This window comes from Giraffa tippelskirchi, chromosome 1 (genome assembly GCF_054371585.1).
Source record: "Giraffa tippelskirchi isolate mGirTip1 chromosome 1, T2T-mGirTip1v1.2.pri, whole genome shotgun sequence".
Taxonomy (NCBI): domain Eukaryota; kingdom Metazoa; phylum Chordata; class Mammalia; order Artiodactyla; family Giraffidae; genus Giraffa; species Giraffa tippelskirchi.
This window is the reverse complement of record NC_137275.1, coordinates 26,036,361-26,049,084: the sequence shown is the minus strand read 5'-3', so window position 1 is coordinate 26,049,084 and position 12,724 is coordinate 26,036,361. Positions and strand designations below refer to the sequence as shown.

General features: G+C 44.1%; 1 protein-coding gene across 1 annotated transcript in view; it reads left to right on the top strand.

The window, feature by feature from the left end:
* PARM1 (prostate androgen-regulated mucin-like protein 1) overlaps positions 1 to 12,724 on the top strand; it is a 129,923-nt gene that overhangs the window by 28,065 nt on the left and 89,134 nt on the right. The window lies entirely within an intron of this gene.

Below are 12,724 nucleotides of genomic sequence, written 5' to 3'. Positions count from 1 at the left end.
ACAGAGGCTTGGGGAGGTCCAATCATTCCTCCAGAGCCATAGAGATAATGGATTCCAAATTTGAACCCAGATCTCTCAGCTATTAAACCCATACTCTTTCGGATTATTCAGCATTTCTTCCCTGGGCTTCTATGTTTCCAGCTGTAAAACATGATCACTAAACATATCTTTTAGGGCTTCCCTGGTGGCTCAGTTGGTAAAGAATCTGCCTGCAATGTGGGAGACCTGGGTTTGATCCCTGGATTGGGAAGATCTCCTGGAGAAGGAAACCGCAACCCACTCCAGTATTCTGGCCTGGAGAATCCCATGGACTATTCGTGGGGTCACAAAGAGTCAGACACGACTGAGTGACTTTCACTTGACAAAACCTATCTTTTAGGATTGTTGACTTATAAGATTAATTTACCCAGAACAATACAGATATAAGGAGGTCTTCAATAAATAATATTTCTCTTCCTACACTTGGTTCTAATAACAACTCTTAGTTTAGTAAATTAATTAGAGGTTTTTATTTCTTCTTTTTTTTTTAGACTTAGATTTTTTTTACTTCAGATTTTGACCCAACTCAGGTCTTTTTAAAATGTAGAAGCAAAAAGATGACTCTCAATAGAGGTGCCAGTATGGTTTTAGAGGACAAGGAAGACAGGAGTAACTTTCTTCCATTTTCTGTCTGGTGTGAGTAGCTGCAGGGCAGAGAGTAGGGTGGTGCTGTTCGGGTCCCAGGGAGAAGGTGTGGGGTGGCCAGGTGTCTTTTTAACTGTGCATCAAGACCCTGCTGCTGGGAAAGATTGAGGGGAGGGGAGAAAGGGGACGACAGAGGACAAGATGGTTGGATGGCATCACCCACTCAATGGGCATGAGTTTGAGCAAATTCCAGGAGATAGAGAAGGACAGGGAAGCCTAGTGTGCTGCAGCCCATGGGAGTCAAAAAGAGTCGGACAAGACTTAGCAACTGAACAAGACCCTTGTAAATACTTTTAATGCCACTTTATAATGCTGCGGAGAAGGCAATGGCACCCCACTCCAGTACTCTTGCCTGGAAAATCCCATGGACGGAGGAGCCTGGTAGGCTACAGTCCATGGGATCGCTAAGAGTCGGACACGACTGAGCGACTTCACTTTCACTTTTCCCTTTCATGCCCTGGAGAAGGAAATGGCAATCCACTCCAGTATTCTTGCCTGGAGAATACCAAGGATGGCGGAGCCTGGTGGGCTGCCGTCTGTGGGGTCGCACAGAGTCGGACACGACTGAAGCGACTTAGCAGCAGCAGTATAATGCTGCTGAAGTCCTGTTGCTTTGGGGAAGGATTGAAACAAGACAACAGTCAAGCTGCACTGTGTTGGCCTGCAGTATTTCTGAATGGCCTCTGTTGCCATAAGCAGGTTGTCCAGTGCACTGCCCAGGCCTGGTACTTGGGAGAAAATGTGGACAAAATTTCACCAGAACTGGTGGGAAGTGTCAGTATTTCCTTGCTTGTAGGTGACAACCTGCTTACAGAGAGACTTGGGAAGAATTACTTGTCTGCAAGATGATTACGTATGTGTCTATATACGTATTTAACTTTGCTCCCTGCCTGAAGGCCCTGGAGCCCTCTGCTTGCAGATAGGGAATGCATCTAAACCACAAGTTCCAGGGAAAGTGGAATGAATCAGGGTAAGCTGAAGCGGTTGAGAGAAGTGGTGATTTAATCTTAGAGATTTTGACATTTTCATTTAGCAAGCATTGCCTCAGCACCTTTTTTAAAACTGAAAGTACTGGGCACACACTTCATCTTGAATGCACTAACTGTCTGGTGGAAGACCAGACTTCCAAACAGATACTATAATACAGTATGGTGGGTTCCATGTTTGAGGTATGAATGGAGTGTAATGGAAACAAAGCAGACAGGGTAACTGTTTTGCCAGATAGAAAAGTAGCAATAATATCTAGATATTTTTAAAAGATAAATAGGAAATTTACAAACAGAGGAAAGGAGGAGATGGAGAGCATCCTAGACAAAGCATGTGCAAAGGCCCTGTATCCACAACAGGGGAATTGTGAGGAATCCATGAGGCTTGGCCATAAAACAACAAGACCAGAGATCAACATTGGGGCCAGGGTGAAACGTCAGGGGTCTGTGTGACAACAGTCAAAAGACTCAAGGCCTAGGTCTGCCACTTCTCGGATGTGGCTCCGAACAACGCACATTGTCACTCTGAATCTTGTTTTCCTCATTTATAAAATGAAGAAAATAACAGTACCTATCTCAGAGAGTTGTGGGGATGAAATAAAAATAGCCTAATGTCTACAATTCCAGCAGTAGTAGTGCTCAGTAAATGTCTACTCTCAGTAGTTGTAATCATCATAGAAATCATTAATTTTACAATAAAATCAATGACTGAACATGTGAATAGTGTTCGTATTAGACTTTTCAAGTGTTTTTCATAAAGAGAGTTTTATTGGGCTATCCAGTAAAACTCTCTGAAAATGGAAAAGTTCTCCTTCTGCACCAGCCAGTTCATTAGCCATTAGCTGCATGTAGCTCTTGAGCATTTAAATGTGACCAGCGTAGCTGAGAAACTGGAACTTTTTGTTTGATTTTATTAACTTCAAATACTACTGTATAAGACAGCGAAGGTGCAGAGTCATGGAATCATAAAATGTTTAATGTACAAGGAACTCTATAGATGGATATAAACTTTCCTCATTCTTCCCCCGCCCCCACTACCACCACTACCATTTTACAAATATGGAAATGGAGGCTCAGAGAGGAAAACTGACTTTCCCAGGGTCACACAGCTATAACAGACTTAGCAGTAGAACCCAGCAGGTCTTCTGGCCTTCTGGGCCAGGATCTTATCATCCTGAAGTTTGGTCAGATTGTCCTCTCCACTTAAGAAAGTATAATATCCGTCACCTAAGCTTCATGGTGTCTAGTGTCACCATCAGCCACCTCTCTTTTCCCCACCATGTACATTTCTGCTCCTTTTTCCCTCATGCACATGCTGTACCCCTTAGATCCCCAATAATCTTAGTCCCTGATTTTGACACATGCTAATGGGAAACACTATGTATTGACAACAGCTCATTTAGAACAAAATGCCCAGACCACTGTTTTCATAACTACTACTTTTTTGTTGTAGTTACACTGGAGTATTATTGATGTTGTTGTTGTTACTTTGCCTGCTAGTTAAAACAAAGTGTCAACAAAGACTTTCTTTCAGTATTTACAAAATATGAGCCCAAATTCTTTATCCTTGAAATACTCAGGTGATTGAACAGTTCACTTAGCCGGCCATTGGTTGAAGAGAGATGCTCAGGTACAGACACAAGTCCTTGCAACAACCAGCGTAGTCATCCTTAAACTCAGAGGCAGATCTGCTGGGGGCCTCTTGTGGTACCTGGTCTACAAATATAGCTCTTTCTTTCCTCTGCGGACAGAAGCCTCAGCCCTTCTCTGTTGCACACCCTGGTGAGGAGTGGCATGTGGTGTCCGGGAGCTGACCTGAAGGTTTGCAGCCTGGTTCTCTTCCTTCCTGAGCCTTGGGCAGGTCAAGGCGGGGCAGGGGGCGTAGCTGAGGGAGGCACGGGCAGGTCAGCCTGCACTGACTTATTCTTAGTTCCCACAGTGCTCTACTGTGAAGTGGAAGAGGTCCTTAACTCTTGCCCTCCTGAGCACTTGCCATCACGCCCTGCATGGAGAATGGCGTTCACAATCTTGAACTCAGTCTTCACTTGGCCTGCAGGATTGCTGATCTCTGTGCATCTCTGTGCTCCAGACACACTGTTGTCTGCAGTTCTAGAAGATTGCCTCACCTCCCCTTTCAGCCTGAGCTGTGATTTTCAGTCAGCTTAGCTCATTGTTACTCACTCCTTGAAAGTGAAAATGTTAGTCGCTCAGTCGTGTCTGACTCTTTGCGACCCTAGGGACTATAGCCCACCAGGCTCCTCTGTCCTTGGAGTTCTCCAGGCAGGAATACTAGCATGGGTTGTCATTCCCTTCTCCAGGGGATTTCCAGACCCAGGGATCGAACCTGGGTCTCCCACATTGCAAGCAGATTCTTTACCATCTGAGCCACCAGGATCTCCTGCAAAAGCTACTCCTCAGATAAACATTCCCTGACCTCCACCCTCAAAAAGCAAATTAGCTCCTCCCCTCTCCCTGCAAATCTGTCTCTCAGACACACACACTCTCTCTCTCTCTCACACACACACACACACACACACACACACTCTTTCTCACACACTCTCTCACACACACACTGTTTCTCACCGTCTGTCTCTCTCTCACACACACACATGCACATTCTTTCTCACACACACTCTCTCTCTCTCACACACACACTCTTTCTCACACACTCTCTCTCTCACACACACACACACTCTCACACACACATCCTCTCTCTCTGTATCTCTCACACATACACACAAAGTAAATCTCATTGCATCTTTACTTGATGTTTTCTTTATGATTCTTGTCATCTTCTTTAGTTTGAAATGACACATCATTTCCTGATTATTTGCTTAATATTGATGTCCTTAGACTGTAGATTCTATGAGGGTAGGGATTGTTTCTGTTTTATTCTGAAGCTTTAGTCCAATCCCAGACACTGTGTTGGAGCTTAGAAAATATCGATTGAATTAAAACATAAATGAAATAAAAGCAGCATACCAGTTAGCTACCAATTGGTTTAGCAACTAAAAACAAGAAATAATTGTTTGTTGAGTGAGTGAATGAATGAATGGCCTGTCCTACTGAGATTTCTATGTTAGCTTCTCCTTCACTGGATGGTTTAGGGGTGGTTTTGCCTGAAGACTGGGCTTCCCTTGTGGCTCAGAGGTTAAAGCATCTGCCTGCAATGTGGGAGACCCAGGTTCAATCCCTGGGTCGGGAGGATGCCCTAGAGAAGGAAATGGCAACCTACTCCAGTATTCTCACCTGGAGAATCCCATGGACGGAGGAGCCTGGTAGGCTACAGTCCACGGGGTCACAAAGAGTCGGAAACGACTGAGCGACTTCACTTTCACTTTCACTTTGCCTGAAGACTAGTTGGGACACAGCTGAGAGTGAGTGACGAACAACAAAAGCAAAGTAATGAGTGAATTTGTGGTTGCCTCGTAAACGTGACTGTGAAAAAAGCCAATATTGAATATTTAGGAAAAAGAAAGCTCCTACTCACTCATCCCACCCCCTCCCACCTCTACACCACCCCCTGCCTGCCAGAAACCAGGGCCAAGACAATTTGCTCAACTCTCCATTTCATTGTGAATGAGTGGATATTGTGTGGAAGCCATTTCTTGTCTGACAGATTGTAGGTACAAAAAAAACTTGTTTTAACTTTCTTTTGTGGAAAAGAAGAAAAGCTATTTGTGATTGAAAAAATTATTTCTTATCTATTGTCTCCAGGTTCCTTCTGTGTGGATGGGTCTTCAGAAGGGCCTTTGCTGAACAAGATGATGGGTGTAAACATGCATGAGATGGGAGTTGACGAGGTCTGGGCTGTAGATGGGTTGGAGTTGGGGGATTCCAGGCAAGAAGAGGCCACATGGGTTGAACTTCCTGGGCAAAAAGGGGAAACACTGCTATTAGTGGTGATTTTCATTAACTTGTGCTCTGTTATATGCCATGTCACTTTCTCCTTACCTTCCTCCACTTTCCACCATGAAAAATCTTCAGCAGCATTCCTCACTGATGCCTTGGGTGGTAGGTTTCCCTTTGGATAGCTGTAGAATTCGAAGAGTCTTACTTTAAGGTTAATGGGCAAAAGCTGCCACAGTTGCAATACTCAGAACAATCACAAAAACATGATCGTGTAATGAAAAGGATACTTCTGTGATATTCTTTCCAAACACCCATAGCCTCTGTCTAATGAGAAAAACATCAGATCAACAGAATTGGGAGATATTCTCCTGGATGTACATATGTGCTAAGTCCCTTCACCTGCGTCCAACTCTTTGTGACCCCAGGGACTGTAGACCTCCAGGCTCCTCTGTCCATGGGATTCTCCAGGCAAAAATACTGGAGTGGGTAGCCATGCCCTCCTATCAGAGAGCTTCCCAGCCCAGGGATCAAACCGACATCTCTTATGTCTCCTGTATTGGCAGGCAGGTTCTTTACCACTAGCACCACCTGGAAATCCCATTCTCCTGGACACCTGACCAATGTTCCTCAGGACTGTCAAGGTGATGAAAAAGGAAAGACTGAAAAACCATCACAGACAAGATGAGACTAGGGAGACAGGAAAGCTGAATGTAATACGGTTCCTGGAACAGAAAGAGGACATGAATGGAAAAAGGATGAAATCCAAATAAAGTCCAGTTATATTGGTTTTAATTAAAAGTTTAATAATCATATATCAATGATAATTTCTTTGTTTTGACAAAAGTAGGATGTTAACAGTGAGGAAACTGAGTGATGAGTAAGGGGCAGTTGTCTGCAACACTCTGCAGCTTTTCTGTAAATCTGAAATTACTCCAGAACAAACAGTTTATTTAAAGGTAAAGCCTCATGACTAAAATAGTGACTGCTTTCTGTAAATCTAAAATTATTTCAAAATAAGCAGTTTATTTAAAGATAAAACCTCAAAACTAAAATAGTCAATGTTGGCTCTTTGTTAAACTAGTAGGGGAAGGAAGCAAAATAAATTACCAAAGTTTTTGTTTGTTTGTTTGTTTTAGTTTATTTAAACAAAGTAATCATGAAAAGGAAAACTCCATGCTAAGCAGACCATGACATTTGTTGTCACTGTCACTGTTGCCAAAGGTCAAGGTTTTGGCCCCCTCATGCAGCACGGTCATCACTGCTAAAGGAAAAAAAAATTATTCTGACACTTGTTGAAATGATGAGGAAGACTTTATTCAAGACTATTGAAAAAGGAGTCAAGACTATAGAAACAGAGGAGAGAGATGGGGCTTATCTCTGAATACAACAATTTCAAATGGGGATTTATAGCCAAGGAGCAGGGTGAGAGGGTCAATGGACGGAAAATCACTAAGAAGAGATATCAAGGAGAGGGGGCTTCTTGCTAAACCAACTTAGCAGGAATCTTGCTGAAAGCAGGCCAAGTACACCAAAGGTAAGGGATGAGGAACTTGGTCAGATATCCAAGGTGATGAGAAATCAAGGGGGCAGGGGTAGTTCATCAAACTGACTTATCAGGATTCTTGCTCAGACTAGGCTAGTTGTTGTCGTTGTTCAGTCACCAAGTCATGTCCGACTTTGCGACTCCATGGACCGCAGCATGCCAGGCTGCTCTCCTCAACTACCTCCTGAAGTTTGCTCAGATTCATTTCCACTGAGTCGGTGATGCTATCTAACCATCTCATCCTCTGCCACCCCCTTCTCCTTTTACCAGACTGGGCTAGGCGGGCCAAAGACAGGATGAGGAAGGGCACAAAGGGGCCCCAAGGTTGAGGTCAAGACAAGAAGAAGGTTCAGAGGAACCTGACTTAGGTTGAGAGGGGCTTTATCATCATCAGTCATGCCAATACCATGTGATTCTCATTTGAGTGATGCTATATTATGAGCATTTACCCTGCTTGATTCCTATCCAGGTGATTTGGTTGCATCCATAGTCACATCCATAGTCTTGGGAGGCTTCCCTGATAGCTCAGCTGCAACGTGGAAGACCTGGATTCGATCCCTGTGTTGGAAAGATCCCCTGGAGAAGGGAAAGGCTACCCACTCCAGTATTCTGGCCTGGAGAATTCCAGGGACTATAAAGTCCATGGGGTCACAAAGAGTCGGACAGGACTGAGTGACTTTCACTTTCACTTTCTTTCATAGTCTTGGCATGGTGCAGCCTGGGAGCAGATTCCACCTGTAATTTCACATTCAGCATCTGGATCTTGGCCATTGGCTTTTTTGGATTGATGTTGTATGAGCCAGTTTCCTCCCAAATTGATTGGGTTGTGGATCTGGAGACAACAGGCTTTGAGAATTTGGCCTGTAATTTTACAGATGGTTTGGTACCTAGAATCCACTAAGCAGTTCTTTCCCAGAGCAGAAGTCATTGTTCCAGTCAAAAGATCTTTATGCAGATGTAAAGACTTTACTTACAGAGCAAACATGAATCCCATCATCTGCTGGTTGAGGTCAAGGGATGAACGCCAGGAGGGCTTTATTTCCCTCTGGGCGGGCCCAGCACATTCATTCACACTAACATGTCCAGGTCTGCAGGGCTTTGCAAAAATCAATAAGCTCAGTCCCCATTTGCATTACTCTTGGTGTAAAATGTCATGGCTGCTTGTCATTTGGGTAAGTTTTGGATCGGTGTGTTTCCACATAAAGCCAAGTGACGAAATGAGGACAGCCAGGCAATATCAAGCAGAACCAGTTTTGGTTTTTGGCCTGTATTCTGGCCTAAAATTATCTTCACAATAGCCCCATTTCTCCACCTGGCTTTGGCTGTAGGGCAGCTTAGAGCTCCATCTGCAGAGAGATAGAATGTGTCATGGGGAGAGCTTAGGTTGATGGAGGTTGACATTGGCACATGGACAGAGCTGGTGAAAACTTAAGTTCAAAGTTGTTTTTCTTTTTTTGGTTTCAGCTCCAAAAAAAACTTCATAAGCTAACACATTCTGACTCTCCTGACTCTTAAATAAATTCTGAAAGGACATAAAAGAAGGTCATAAAATCCAAGAAAATCTGTGTCTACCTGTAAGGTCCTCTTGTTCTGCTGTTACTGAAATTGTGTTTTTTCCCTTAGGGGATATTTTAATATATGGAGAAGGTGAAACGGTGGCTAGTATATTGGGCAAAATGTAACCATTATTAAGCAATACACTGACAAGTTGTCAGCTTTTACCCCAACATTGGTGGTTACTTAAGTATACCACCAGTGAATAAAGCAGCAAACACAGGAGCCTTATGTCTTGGAAGAGGCAGGCAAAAAAGTATAAACGTTTCATTATTTCTGAAGTCTTCACAGGGTTTTTTCACCCTCCTTTCATTTTCCTTCTTGCAAAATTCTTTAATTTTAATGCCATCTCTTAGCCAGCTTTCAAAATAAAATTAATATATGTCTATGACTTCATTTCTTTTCAGCAGTTTATAATATTTAAGGACAAGCCAGTCATAATTTATTTATAGAATTTGATCCCATTTCTGTTTCTCTATTTTGTCTCCTAGAAAGCAGAGGAAAATAGCCCTAAATAGATCTGAAAAAAAAATTAGACATTGAACTTTACTTTCCCCCAAATACTACAAATAAAATTAGAGCATTTGTCTCAAGAAAAATTAAGGGAAAGAACATTGCATCATTTGGAAATCAGATTACTAAAATATCAGGTCTGGATAATTAAGTTTGTACAGGTCAGGAAATAAGAAAGTCGATTTATTCTGGTTTTATGCTTCATCTTCTGTGTGTGTACTGTTTTCTGTAATAAGACTTCTGTGCTTCCTGAATTCTGTACCACCTCAATGTCAAATGAGTTTTGAAAGTTTCACATGTCATACTCTGATTATTTGTCAGTGTACACGGAAGAAGAAATGGAGGGGAAAATAATACTGGCACTTAAATTAAATGAAACAATATTTAATTGTGGAGCCAGCCTCCACCCCCTGCCATGGTCCCTCTGACTACAGAGAGAAAAGGCACTTTAGGATCAATTGTCTGTTATGTGTCCTTTTGCCAGTTTTCTATTCTTTTCTTTTTTTTTTTTTCCAGGACAAAAGAAGGAAGTTTTCCTTTTGATTATGTACTTCTGTCTCCTCAGTACTCAAAGGTAGCAAAGTACATGGTGTAATTTCATTCGACAGAGTTAAACCCAGCTTGAGTTTGGGAAGGTGTCAAAATGGTATTCTAGAAATACAGGCAAATCTGCAGGACTTTTGGTTTCCGCTCATACCAAGAGTCGTGGCGCTTTCCCATGTTTAAGAAAGGCTGTGAGGAACTGAGAATGTCTCCAACCACAGTCAGTGTGTTGAGGTTTGACACTGCGTCATTTCAGTGTTACTGCCCCATCTCAGAGCATTTAACCTGAAACTGGGGATGAGCTTGAACACTGGTAATACTATAATGTCACTGCATGATTTTAATGTACAGCTCAGGAGTGAAAGCCACACTTGTAAAAATATTTCTTTGTAAAGGGAAAGAAAGAGAGAACGAAAGAAAAAAAAAGGAAAGGAGGGAGGGAGGAAAGAAAGAAAGAATAAAAACAGAAATGCTGTGTAAGCCAATGATAGACTAGGATAAGCAGGTGTGCAGAGCCGTTCATGTTCAAAAATAGAAATAACATTCTAGACAGAGACCCAGACTCAACTGCGTACAGACATGTATTAAGCTGTGTTTTGACTGCAGGTCTCTGCTTGCAGGTGGCTGGTGTCAAGGTCGCCACCGTATGTGAACATAGGGCTTCTCCTGACAAGGAAGTGGGGGGGGGGGCATCTGACGTCCTTCTGCCCCTCCATCTCACTTTCAGTAGTGCCCAGAGAAGCCAAGCCCACGGACCCTGGTGGTCACGTTGGGGGGTCCGGGGCACATTTCCGGCTGTGTCAGGTCGCTTAAAGAGGGTTTGCAGGCATTCGGGGGAAAGCACAAGCCATAACTCTTGCTCAACATACAGACCAGCAGGGACCTCTGAGGCAGGAAGTACAGCCCAGCACAGAGAAGTCTGTATTATCCAGGTTGGTGAATAATAGACAGATAAAGCTGGATAAAGCAGACACCACCATCTGCAGGCAGCGGCCACTCCATCTTATCCAGCGCCAGCACCCGGGTCTTGCCTTCCAGACCCACACAGGGCTCCTCCAGCACCAGACAAGGGCGGACAGGGAAGGCAGCCTCCCATGTCATCACAAGAGCTTAAGTGCCCATATTGGTGGTCAGAACAGCATCTCAAAGGCAGTGATACGTTCTCTCCAGCAACTTGTTTGAAGGCACAGCTCTGAGAGTGTTGCCTTTCTTCACAAGGTCAGGGAAGGCAAAGACAATAAAGGCCAGAAGACTGGGCAGTGGAGTGATGGAACCGAATACCCCCTGAGAAGCCAGGCCTTTATTCCTCCCCGCGGTTCCGTCTCTTCGGGCACTCCCCAACACCTTGCCAACAGGCCGCCGGCAGCAAGAGTGGCCAGGGAGCCACAGGTTTGGTTTCCCGCTGTTTTTGAGATCAGTGCACCACACCCTCCTCATGAGATGATCTGTGGGCTGAGTTCCCAGGGCACCTTACAGGGGCTAACCAAATGAGGCTGGATACACCAGCCCCTGGGCTAGGTTCACCTGTAACCCAGATGCTGGAACACTTTGAGTTAAAGGAAGCTTGTCCCCATGTGAGGAATTAGAAGGTCTGTCTCCCTAAGTTAAACTTCAAAGTGACAGTGTGTGAACGGGAAGTACACAGTGTCTGGGGTTCCTGGAGCACCAGCCAGATGAGACATTCCAGATCTTTCTCTTCCAAGTTTAATTTATGCCTTGATGCCCGCCTGGGCAGAAAAGGCACTGCAAGGAGTGCTGTCCTCTTGTGTGGCCTTGTCCCTCTTCTCAAGTCTGAGGGGGTTGAGGGCCACCTGGGGTTGAAGAGTTCCCACATCAGCCCCTGGAGCTTGTAGTGACAAGCAGGCTAAGCTTTCACCGTTTATTCATTGGCACAGGAGTTATGGAGGAATCTTAGCATGCTAGCTTTGGGGTGGAGGGAAAGATCAGGCCCATGAAAAACAGAATTGTTCTCAGCCCTCTCCCATATTCCAGTATGACCTAATAAAACATCAAATCTAACTGCCAGAAGTAGCTCTTTAATCCCCAGGCCTGTGGATTACCTACTTGGTAGATTTTCCTGAGCACACTGTAAATCCAGAGGCAATGGCCTCCCCACTGGCAAATGTCAACCCCAGTTACTGTCAACCTCTCTGCAAGTGTTCAAGGCAGCAGTTTATTAATTTTGATATTATCATAAGCAAAACCTAGGCAAGAGACAAATCTTCTGCAGAGAAATTCAGTTTAGTTTTCCAGAGCCAGAGATCAATAGCTTGGAGCAAGTGTCCAAGAGAGTCATGGGCACCATCTTGAAGGATTCCTGGGTTTAGTTGGAGTCCTGCTTCTCTCCTTATTAGCTCAGTGATTTTGAGTATCTCACCTAGGCTCTCAGCTTTGTGTTTTCAGTCCATGAATGGAGCTACAGAGTGTAGTAGAGGGGAAAAAACCCAAAGAACTGAGCTCTGAGCATTTGAGGGTAAGTGGCTTGGTATGTCTCACCCATACTAAGACACCCACTTTTTTTCCTTTATGTTTACCGCCTCTGAAATTTGGATGCATCTCACAATCAATGACCGAGTTTCCCTCTTTTAATGGTGCATGAAATAATGGTGCATCTGAGAATTACTACCTTCGAGCTCATGTTTCTGAGCTGGGTTTGCTCATCTGAAAATGAAGCAGTTGGAGCTCTGAATGGTTCACTCTGGGGCCTTCCCCCACTGATGGGGTTAATGAGGACCTGGCTTAACCTTTTAGTGACCTTATCCCACCTTTTTCCTGCCTGGTCTAGTTTATTCTCTCTAGGAGGAAGTTCTGAAGCTTTCTGAGATGTCCAAGAAGTAGGGACACATTCTTTCTGCAGCACTGATTAATGGGGTGGTGACAGTCCCCACCAGGGTCAGAGACTTGTCATGAGCATAAGAATTTGATGTCAAAAATGCTTCTTTATTCACATACAGCTCCTTGATGTGACTGGCAGTGGGGACATGGCTGGGACTGTGCACAGGTGAGCCAGGACACTGATTACATGTGTCTCCCTGGCTCTGAGCAGGAC